Raw genomic sequence first — 12030 nt, forward strand, 5'->3', positions numbered from 1 at the left:
CACGATACAACCATCAAGTTTTTTACTCCATAACGTATAGGGTTGTTTCCGATCTCTGATCACGAATTTGAATGACATCATGTGCGTCAGGAGTCACACGAAAGCTGAACTGTGGCGCGGGGTGACAGACCAGTAGTTAGTGATCTCATAGTCAGAGTGCACGGCGACTCACAGCAGAAATTCCCAAGAAAATCGAAACTTTTTTGGAGGGGTACATAACAACCCTTTCCGATGCCAAGTACAGTTAAGTGAAAATAAAAGAAAGAAGCTTGCAATAAACGAGGTTTCGTTATTTCCAAGAAAAGCATCTTCTGTGTACTTAATAAGATTGGTAAAGCTCGAATGGAATTAATTTGTATCATCTCGTGGGGTGCGGTGACTTGCGATTGGGGGGGGGGAGTGGATTTGCTTACTTTTTCCACTCTAGAATTAATCTCGTCCGAGCTTTGCCAGTCTTATTAGGTACACACAAGATGCCTTTCTTGGAAATAACGAAACCACGTTTTTTTGCAGGCTCCTATGATTTTCACGTAACTGTATTTGGCATCAGAAAGAGTTGTTATGCACCCCTCCAAAAAAGGCTCGATTTTGTAGGGCATTGCTGCTGTGATACACCGTGCACTCTGATTATGAAATCACTCACTACTGGTGTCTCACCACTGGGCGTAATATAGCTGTCGGTGTGATTCCTGACGCATATGACGTTATCGTATTCGTTATCAGAGATCGGAAACAACCCTGTACTACCTCGTTTATCTATATTTTTGCTGTACTGTAGTTTGATGTCAAGTCAATCCAGCTGTCTACGAACGGTCTAAGCTTATATTACTTCTACAATGTTCTTTGAATGGTTGTATCGTGGACCATAGTTGTGTTCCAGGACCATAGTTATGGGAAATGACAGTACCTATCTTAATGGTAGCAATATGTAATAAATGTGCATTACATCATTTTATCGTCCTACCTTACCTCATCCCACCTCTCTTTCCCAACCATTTCTTCCTTCTTTTATTTTTTCTATTATTCTAACCACCCACCCGATTTCAGCCCATCCAATCATAAATTCACTTCAATTGATTTATATATACATCCATCAATCCATCCATCATTTTCAATAGGTTATTTTATGACGCTTTATCAACATCTTAGGTTAGTTTGCGTCTGAATGAGATGAAAGTGATAATGCCGGTGAAATGAGTCCGGACTCCAGCACCGAAAATTACCCAGCATTTGCTCATATTGGGTTGAGGGAAAACCACGGAAAAAGCCTCAACCAGGTAACTTGCCCCGACCGGAAATCGAACCCGGACCACTTAGTTTCGCGGCCAGACGTGCTAACCCTTACTCCACTAGTGTGGACTCCATCGTTCATGTATCAAATTTATATATTATATAGGCTATTGTCGGCCTGGGTGGAGCAGTCGGTAGAGTGCTGGCCTTCCGTGCCCGAGATTGCGGGTTAGATCTCGGCCCAGGTCACGTCAGTAGATTTACTGGAATTTAGAAGAACTTCTGGGGGACAAAATTCCTGCACACTAGTGACGCTGATATAACCTCGGCAGTTGCGAGCGTCGTTAAATAAGAAAGCATGATTAAAAATTACAGGCTACCAAGGTGGCCCACATGAATGTTACAAGTTAGTTTCTCTTAAACCGATCAGTAAAACTAAATACCGTTACTGATTTTTTCAAATATCATTAGTGGAGTGGGCCTTACAGATTGTATCATGGACGGCATTCCATTCGGTTCCACTCATCGGTCACTGGGGGCAGCTCTGATAGTTTGAATGGAATGATCGATTTTTTCTAATGATGTTTCTCCTCAATGGGCAACTTTTCACTGATTTTTTTTTTTTCTAAAGTGAAGTCTTGAGGAGCTGCAACTTGTTTGATGACAATACAGATCCCCAAGAAAAATCCGAAGTGCTGCCTTGTCCGCCTGTGAACTCGGGCCGCCTGCGTTGGCACTCTGATGCTGTAGACCATGCAAGCTATCAAAGGGCTTAAGGACAGTCTTAATACTCTTTGTCTTTGCGAACCAGAGAAAGAAACCTTAGAAAGAAAGGCAAGAGTAGGCTAACCTTCCGATAACCATCTGTTTTCAAAGCCACCTAATATTTAAAAAATACACATACATACATATATACATACATACATACATACATACATACATACATACATACATACATACATACATACATACATACATACATACAATACAATACAATACAATACAATACAATACAATACATACATAATTTATGTACATTATATTTTTAAATACATTAAGCTGCTGCATCCATTCACACTCCCATTTATCTAGTCACATCCATCCAATCCTTGGGTATAGGACGTTTCGTCACAAATGATTCGTCACCGGATAGTTTAGTCACTGCCAGTTCGTCACAATGAAAATTTGATCACAATACCTGTTGGTCACATTACCTGTTTGTCACAATGATAAGTTGGTTACAATTATTTTTCGTAACATGCGACACATTCGTTACGATGACAACTTGGTCACCGTACTACTTGCTGACAATATGAATGAATGAATATTGTAATCTTAAAAATTTTATTAAGTTTATTATGTTTTCAATATATTATAAAATTCACAATTTTCCTACCACGTTATGACCAAGAGACTCCCAATATACTATCATTATCTTTGTACTTCTCATATTTTTCAGCAATTCTCTAAATTATTTTATCTAAATCAACGTATTTCTTCTTTTTCTTGAGTGGAGATATGCCGCTTGCCATTCTTTCTATTTCCACGCTTATTTCTGCCGTCTCTCTCTGAAGGAATGCCAAAAGATGATCTAGTGAGGGGTGCGCTTTTCCCATTTAAAGGTTAAGTCGCCTATGCCAAGCTTCAAAGGTGTTTGTTGTTCTTGGTAATTTCAGTAAGGTCCTATCATAGCAGTTCCATATGTTCGATGGGAAAAGGAGGAGTTGTCTCCCACGACCGCGTCTTCGACCTCTATTGAATTGTCTTCCACATTGTCGAAAATTGGGAGCAGTTCTTCCTCAGCCATCTCTCGCAGCTGGTCAAATGCAAGTGTCACATCGTCCACGGGAACAAATGTTAAGGCAATAAGGGAATGAAAATGAACTCCAAGTTCACTATTTTCTTCCCTCATGTAGTCTTCATTGATTCTCCAGAACACTTAGGCAAGATGAAAGAGACATCCAGCAACCGTTACCTCAGGGAATGATATTCCAATGGCACTCAAAATTGCAGATTCGTAACCAACCGAAATAAAAGCCGGCATCAAGTTTTATTAAATCGAGTAACAATTTCTCCAATTTCTTCTTTCAGTTTTTCAAATATAATCCGTAATTCGTAATGTGTTACGAATTGTCCGGTAACGAAGTTGTAATGTGTTACGAATCGTCCTAGTGACGAATGATCCGGATCCTCAATCCTTGTGTTCAATCCACAAAAAATATTTAATATGAGGTAAACAATATTTTACAGGGTAAACCATAAAATCTCAGAATAAGTGTCAACGCTAACAATTACATACTTGTGAGTATATAAGCATTTTCACCAGAAAATATTAATAAGATGGAGAACGTGTTCACTTTAGAAAATAGAGCCCAATCGTGAAGTTTGTCATAAACACGACTAGAAATTGGTAGTATGGGAAGGTAGGAGTACACTCACAAACAGAAACTAGTCAGCATTATTTTTAGTGTTAGTTTACATTTTACAGCAACATTCCTTATACTTATAGCCTATCATTTTTACTTTCAGGAGACGAACGGTACGCAGAGGAACCTCGACTGACGAGGTGCTCGGGACTGCGATCTTTCGGAGAGAGAGAACTTCGGTGTATGTGTGTAAGTATCTAACTGTGGGCATGGGTTCTAATAAATGGATGTGTATTGGAATGGATTTTCATACATCTGTCAGGGTTTTGACCTAGGCACACTTTTTTTTTTTACAGTTTTTTCCTTGACTTGCAATTAGAAGTATACACTGATATCATAGTTTTGAAGCCTACTTCAAATTAGATTAATTTCATCGACGTTGTAGTCATCTATTAATTCGACATCTTCTTAGAAGAGAGGGAAATGCTAATACAGGGAATATTTTTGTTTTAATGCACTATAAATTATGTTTCCAATATTACTGGTATTCAGAAGCAGTTGTTCATTAAATGTGTGCCAGAATTGGTCTGTTGCAACGACTCGGATTCCATGCCTGTTGACTCGTTGATTCGCTCAACCACTCACTGACTCGTTGACTCGCTTCCGCACTCACTCGCTAGCTCGTTGACTCGTTCACTCTCTCACGCCCTCATTTGCTGACTCTTTCACTCACTCACTGACTTGTTCACTCGCTCACCCACCCACTCGCTGCTCGTTCACCCACTCATTTCCCGTCTCGTCCACTCGCCCGACCACACACTCGCTGACTCGTTGACGCGCTCACTCACTGACTTGTTGACTCCCTCGCCCACTCACTCGCTGACTCGTTCACCAATAAACTTGCTGATTTGCTGACTCGCTCGCCTATTCACTCACTGACTCATGAACTCGATTCGTTATCATGGACTCCCTCACACACCCAATCGCTGACTCGTTCTCCCACTCATCAGTTGACTGGTTCAAATGCTATGGAGAACAAGTTCCGCAGTCGGAAAATACAAAATACATGCACATACCGCTTCTCCATATATAAGATTAGGCCTACGTTATAGTGATTTGCAACTCGTTTTTTAACCGCTTAAGAGTTTGTGAAAATTGTACAAATAAAGATACTCGAAGCACAGTAACTGTTATTGGGGGCCCGGGTTCAAATCCTGGTTGGGGCAAGTCATCTGGTTGAGGTTTTTCCGGGGTTTTTCCTCAACCAAATAAGAGCAAATGCTGGTTAACTTTCGGCGTAACAGTTGAAAACGCATCGTAAAATAACCAATTAAAAAAAAAGTTGAAAGTATTTTAGATACAGCCGGTGAAACGGAGAAGAACTGTGGAATTTGAGGAAGGTAAGTGATTAAAGCTTTTTTTCCTGCGTCAAGAAAATTTCCTACAGTCATTATATTGTAGACTCACGTGGGAAAAAGAGTTAACCCTTGGCTTGGAATTTAAGGAAGGGTAGATAAATTTTCAATGACCGTTAACCCTTTGGCTATGCTATTTTACACATGCACGTTACATTCTTCCTACTACCCACTATAGTGCACTGAGAAGACATTGTATCAAGGACGACAAGCAACATATGCGAGTGTTTGCACCTATACATCATTTGTGAGTTAAATGTTATTTATTGTGTCTGACGTTAACAGAGCGCTATGCCTTTCATTCAGCAGCCAGTCCGAAGGAAAGCAATGTGAATTACATTTGTAATGTTGAGCCTGGGCATAGTGCAGCTGTTCATCACAAGGCAGAAATATTTGTATCATCATCATGATTTTTGTTTTGAACTTCGCAGCGTTCTCGTTCTGATGGTTTTAAATCTGAACATTGTTTTCAGCAAGTCTCTTCGACTTTTCTCATGGAAAAATAATACAGTAACATATGTTTTAAAATATTACCACTCGCCGCCACGACAATTCAGTAACTAGAGCGCTGGACTCATAATCTTGTGGACCCGAGTTCGTTCTCCTGTGTACCCCCGATTTATGACTTGTGTTGGGGACACCCATAGTTTCGGTAATACAGGAGTTTGACCCCTGAAGTGGCTGAGTGGTCAGACCTTCAGTCTGTCACGTAGGTAGTCCGGGTTCGAGTCCCGATCAGACCTGGGACTTTTCATTGAAAAAGCCGTAGTGACACTTGAGGCAGACAAGATCGTAGTTCGGCTTTTACTCGAGGTTCTCTCATTTCCTCATATGAGCCGTTCAGAGCAAAAGTGGTGTAAGTCAAAATCGGATAATGAGGTTTAAAGTAAAAATTCTGTAAAATACAGCGCAAAGTAGCAATTAATATGTTGTTCTTGCTATCCACTGACTACTAATAGTTTAAATAAACTGATTATTAATTACTACTTTGCGCTGTATTTTACAGAATATTTACTTCAACCCTCATTACCCATTTTTGACTTACACCACTTCTGCTCTGAACGGCTCATATTAACCACAGCTACATCATTCCGTCAACATCTCTCCATTGCATAATCGTTTCGGAGCATTTCTCGAACGCCGTCACTGGCGACGCACGGAAGGGGCTGGTCTAGAGCGGTTGCTTGCTCAAAATCTCGGTACGTAACAAACCTTAGTGTAGTCAGTTGGTGTGGATTTGAAAATTCGCGTAGCTGAGGATTTGCTCAATAGATCTTCAATGTCGTAGTGTCCAGTAAAATAATAAAAAAATAGTCCTGAATTTGACGAGTTAAAATATTTAAAATAAATGTTCTAGAATCTAAGCTCTAGACCTACTCATTTATCTGTAAGTTGTTATGTAACGGATGAATTGTTTATAATATATTTTGTTGATATTGCATACTTCAATAAGCATTTAACTGCACAATTTTCATTACCCGACCGTTCTGCTTGTGGAACAGCAGTCACCTGTAGGCTACTACACAGCGCGCCGTTGTTTTTTTACTTTGTTATTTAACGACGCTGTATCAACTACGAGGTTATTTAGCGTCGATGGAATTGGTGATAGCGAGATAGTATTTGACGATATGAGACCGAGGATTCGCCATAGATTACCTGACATTCGCTCCACTGTTCCAGGTAATCAGCCCAAGCGGGATTCGAACCCGCTCCTGATCGCAACTTTGTATCGGCAGGCAAGCGCCTTAGCCGACTACGCTACGCCGGTGGCTTGTGCGCCGCTGTTATATCACCTGTGCAGTACGATCACTCTCTTATTCTAGTCATAGACTGTGTCTGCCTCTTTCGCACAGAGTAATAACATAAGGTCAATTAATTTAAAATTAAAATTAAAAACACAGAGGGGTCTTCTCCGGGAGCTCCAAATCCTCTATGATACACCATTAATTTTCTATCATCTCATCGCGGATATAGCGTAGACCAGCCTCCAATGGCGCACACTGGGCAACGACTCTGTTGGTAAATTGATCTACATAGATGGTTTCGCCCTTCTAAAAAAAATCTTAGTCATACTATATCCAATGAGAGATTTTGATGGAACTCACACTTTTGGCACTCAACAATCGTCAACGAGTTTCCAATTAGAGGAACATACCATGAAACTCATTATTATTAACGTTTTCCTTACTGTCAACCTAATTATGCCGCGTTGGTAGCTCAGTTGCCGGTGCGACAATAGTGGACCCGAATTCAGATTTCGACAATGAAAAAACTGTATTGTCATGAACAACGTTACGATTATTACGGTTATTAGGGTTTTCCTTGATGTCCTACTGTTTATCCCTCGTCAATCCACCAACACTCTCCAAAATTTCCCTTTCATTATCATCTACAGTATGTTTTGAAAATAACTGCACTACATTATCTGCGTAACTCCGAAACGATCGTCTGATATGATTGCTCCTTCTCACGGTTAGTCCACGACTCATACGTATCTGTGAGGTATGGAAGACCACATCAGAAGTATGATATACGGGTTTGATGGCTGGGGAGGAATGCGTATTGTGAGGGGTGGGACAGGCGTAGCGGGGAACACATCGACACAGTCGTGTGTACAAAAAGCTATTTGGGATGGATACTTAGGAATGGTTCATGTCTCGCCCGATGATCACATCTACTTCATCATTATCCTTATCAACGTAGGTCATATTTGTCCTGAGCTACGTAATGTTCTTGTCTTGTCGATATTAAGTTTAAACATTGCGTATTTCTGTATTTTAATAAAGTCCTTTTCTTTCAAAACAACAGCATGTTTATTAATATTATTAATTAACACTCGACACTTACCTGGGGACTTTTCTGATCCCATGCCATTTTTTAATGTTAATATCTACATCCATCTAGTCTGCTGTCAAAAAATCTTAAAGTCAGAATTTATATAACAGTTATGTTGCCAGTTGGTTGTGAAACTTGGACTCTCACTTTGAGAGAGGAACAGAGATTAAGGTGTTTGAGAATAAGGTTCTTAGGAAAATATTTGGGGTTAAGAGGAATGAAGTTACAGGACAATGCAGAAAGTTACAGAACGTAGAACTGCACGCTTTGTATTCTTCACCTGACATAATTAGGAATATTAAGTCCAGACGTTTGAGATGGGCAGGGCATGTAGCACCTATGGGCGAATCCTGAAAAGCATATAGAGTGTTAGTTGGGAGGCCGCAGGGAAAAAGATCTTTGGGAAGACCGAGATGTAGAGGTTAATATTAAAATGGATTTGAGGGAGGTGGGATACGATGATAGAGGCTGGATTAATCTTGCACAAGATAGGGACTGATGGCGGACATATGTGAGGGCGGCAATGAACCTCCGTTTTCCTTAAAAGTCATTTGTAAGTAAGTAATATCTGCATCCATAAAATCCGAAATGTTCCAGTATCCTAGATATGACATCCTTGGTTATTTCAGTTTCCTTTACAATTAAAATTATTATTTCATAATATTATGTTTTGATTATTTTTTATGTTTATTGCTTGGGTTGGTGGATGACACCAGCTATAGAACACATCTTTATTTTCCAGTTAGAATTATTTTATAGTGTTTTGTTGTGAGCGAAGTGAACATGTACTTTGAAAAGTCAACAAATGAGACAAATAAGTTACAGCATAAATTATCATGTAGGCTATGGGTAAAATATTGTAGGTTCAAGAGAAATCATTTGTATTTGTAAAATTAGCTTCTTGGTTTTCTACTAAATCAAGTGATGAGACTAAATTAATTTAATTGTCTAAACATAATAATTGACACTTGATGCAATAACAATTTCCTTTTTGTGTTTTATTTCAAGGAAAATGAATGTGTTCTCTAATACCGTAATTGAAAAAATAAAAACACAGATATAGAATTAATAATCTGCCGTTAAACTAATTTCATTAATTTGTTCACTGTTTAAAAATAATGAATAAATCTAGGTGCACTAAAACCTTTCAATTTGCTTATACTGTATATAAAAATGGATTAAACTGTAAAATATCCTAATTATTAACAACAAATACTTTTGGGGTAAAAAAGACCCCAGATAAGTAGCATGAAATTCTAGAGCATATGAGTACGTACTTCCTTGAAGAGGTTTTCATTGAGCTATTTGTTAGCATTTAACAATCCTTCACACGTTTTCCAAATCGAGAAACACACCTTGAAGAGCGTTTCATGTGTACTTCGAAGTTCAAATATTTTACGTCCTTCACAACAAAAGTCCAGCCATACTTCTGCTACGTCATTACATCATCAAATTATATTTACATTCACTTTCCAACATAATTTGTTTTTGTCACGTGTTAAATTTGAAGAATCACATACTGATTTTACATTGTAAGGCGAAAGAGATGGAAGGAATGACTGGCTATGTTAATAGAAGCATACTACAGCATGAAGCTTACGAACAACTGTTTCAAGGAACAACGACACGTCTTGTTAGCGTTTACTCATCTTATACTAAGGACTTCACTTCAGGGTACGTTTGTCTAACTGCAGCTTGCAGCAGCTGGCAACCAACGCACTACGATGTCACCAGACTTGCATCGTGATGCATTACACAGCACACAACTTCTTCAATACTGTGGTTTATTTCCTATCAGAATGAAATCCATTCATTCGCTCATTCATTGAAACATTCGCCTCTTTATTAATTTACTAGCTCTCTTCTTAATGACTTAGCCTAAGCAATTCATTCATTAATTTATTATTCCATATATTCACTCATTCATTAATTAGATCACTTATTCAATAACTCAACATTTAATTCTCTTATTCACTCTCTCCTTCATTTCATTTTTACTCGTTTCCTCGTTCACTCACTCATTCGCTAACTTGACTCGCTCACTCATTGACTCGTTGATTCGCTCAACCACTCACTGACTCGTTCACTCGCCCACCAGCCACTCGCTGCTCGTTCACCTACTCATTCCCCGTCTCGTCCACTCTCCTAACCACACACTCGCTGACTCGTTGACCCGCTCACTCACTCACTGACTTGTTGATTCCCTCGCCCATTCACTCGCTGACTCGTTCATCAACAAACTCGCTGATTTGTTGACTCGCTCGCCTATTCACTCACTGACTCATGAACTCGATTCGTTATCCCACCTACTCGTGGACTCCCTCACACATCTAAATCGCTGACTCGTTCATCGGCTCACCCGTTGACTGATTGAAATGCTGCGGAGAATAAGTCCCGCAATTTGAAAATAGAAAATGAGAAGCATAGTATCAAAGTTAGACAACTCCATTTTTTGCGATTTCGAGATATTGATTGTTTCTCAGAGAATTTTGTGCGCTGAAATAGATTCTGGGACTTTTAGGTTCAAACGGACAGAACAGAGCAAAAATAGCACTTAATTGTGCGCTTTAGAATCAAAATGTAGACAACTTCACTGTGGCTTGGTTTCAAATTAACCAATGGGAAGCCCACATTCGTACCATCTTTTCCCATCACGCATCGTGAATCCAACATGGCTGATTGTTTATATAATCGGTTTGTGGATGAATAAGTATTGTTTTACGTAAATTTGCTCTGAAACCGAGTTAGAAGAGACTACGATTCAAAAGTAGACAATTTCACTTTAAATATGGCTTCATTTTGTTTCAAAAACAGACAACTCCAAAACTTAGTTTCAGAGATGGACAACTCCACTTTTTAAACTTAAATTTCGACCTGGATATTAATTTTAATGACATTTTGAGATTGGAAAAATATTTCTATGACCCATGGGAATGTTTAAAACGATGTATGTATAACGGTGACATTGGTTTCCAAGGATCTAGTTTTTCGCCTCTCCTGTAAAAAAAGCAGAAGTAGAGTTGTCCAACTTTGATACCAAGCTCCTCAAATACATGCACATACCACTTCTCCATATAGAAGATTAGGCCTACGTAATAGTGATTCCTGATTGCAACTCGTAAAATTTTCACAATTAGACACAAGTCACGGTACAATTAATTAAAGCAGAGAATCTTAAGGGTTCATTCTTATTGAGTCGTCAGCGTTGAGTGTATAGAGACTTAATTATGCTGATTATTGATACTCGATTACGTTCAAGTTTCGGATACAGACAGAATGATTATGACAGTACTTTGTTGTGCTTCCAAATAACATAAAAAAGGCCATACAATAAGTGACTGTTAATATAAGCAGAGATACAAATTGAAGGATATGGAAAAATTTTCATTTTTTTGTATCAAGCTAACTGAAGTTTAGAATTTACGTCAGCGCAACTACCTACATTTAGCTACAAAAATATAAAACTGAGGGTTAACATTGGCTTCTCCCATACCCTTCAACTTAAACAATAAATAAAACATTCAATTTGTCTCCGCAAGCAAGTAAGTATTAAAGCGGGAAGTTCAGTTCAATAAACAAATTTAAATATTCTTTTAGGTAGAGGTAACATATTGTAGTCAATGCAAGTATATTATTTAGAGCTCTGTTATGTAGAATCTGTTCAAAATCTATAGTGACACTTGTGGCGGAATTCTCCTGTTTCCCCATATTAGGCATTTCCTTCGATCTCCATCCCGTAGTATTCCCGAATAAATGTGATTCGTATAATTTGACTCGCACTTAAAGAATTAATTTCTCAGACAATTACGAGTAAAACGTTGATGTGAATATGGGTTCAAGTTCAAATAATAAATTTAGCGTTACCACAATCTGAATCTTAAGGAAATAGCCTATGTAATGGTAACTATACTGGTGACGCACTGCGAGGGCTAGTCTAAGAACGAGCAGGATTACCTGTTCAAAATATGGATACTCAGTGAGCTTTAGTGTAGTCAGCCTGTGGGGGTTGGGAATGCGCCTATACAGGGTGTTTAAAAAATACGGGGCATAATTTCAGGTATGTCTTTCCCACATGTAGACAATCAAAATAGTTCATTACAACATGTGTCCGGAAATGCTTTATTTCCGAGTTATGGCCTTCACAACATTGAAATTCACCAGAACCATACCTCATGTTTTAGAAG

General features: G+C 38.8%; 1 protein-coding gene across 3 annotated transcripts in view; it reads left to right on the forward strand.

Moving 5' to 3' along the window:
• The window catches only part of LOC138697996 (uncharacterized), a 500028-nt gene that overhangs the window by 165151 nt on the left and 322847 nt on the right, over positions 1-12030 (forward strand). For all 3 annotated transcript variants that reach the window (XM_069823660.1, XM_069823671.1, XM_069823650.1), the window contains exon 3: positions 3760-3845. The gene's annotated coding sequence lies outside the window, so the exon portion shown is untranslated. The remainder of the gene's footprint in view (positions 1-3759; positions 3846-12030) is intronic.

Source organism: Periplaneta americana, chromosome 1 (assembly GCF_040183065.1).
Source record: "Periplaneta americana isolate PAMFEO1 chromosome 1, P.americana_PAMFEO1_priV1, whole genome shotgun sequence".
Taxonomy (NCBI): Eukaryota; Metazoa; Arthropoda; class Insecta; order Blattodea; family Blattidae; genus Periplaneta; species Periplaneta americana.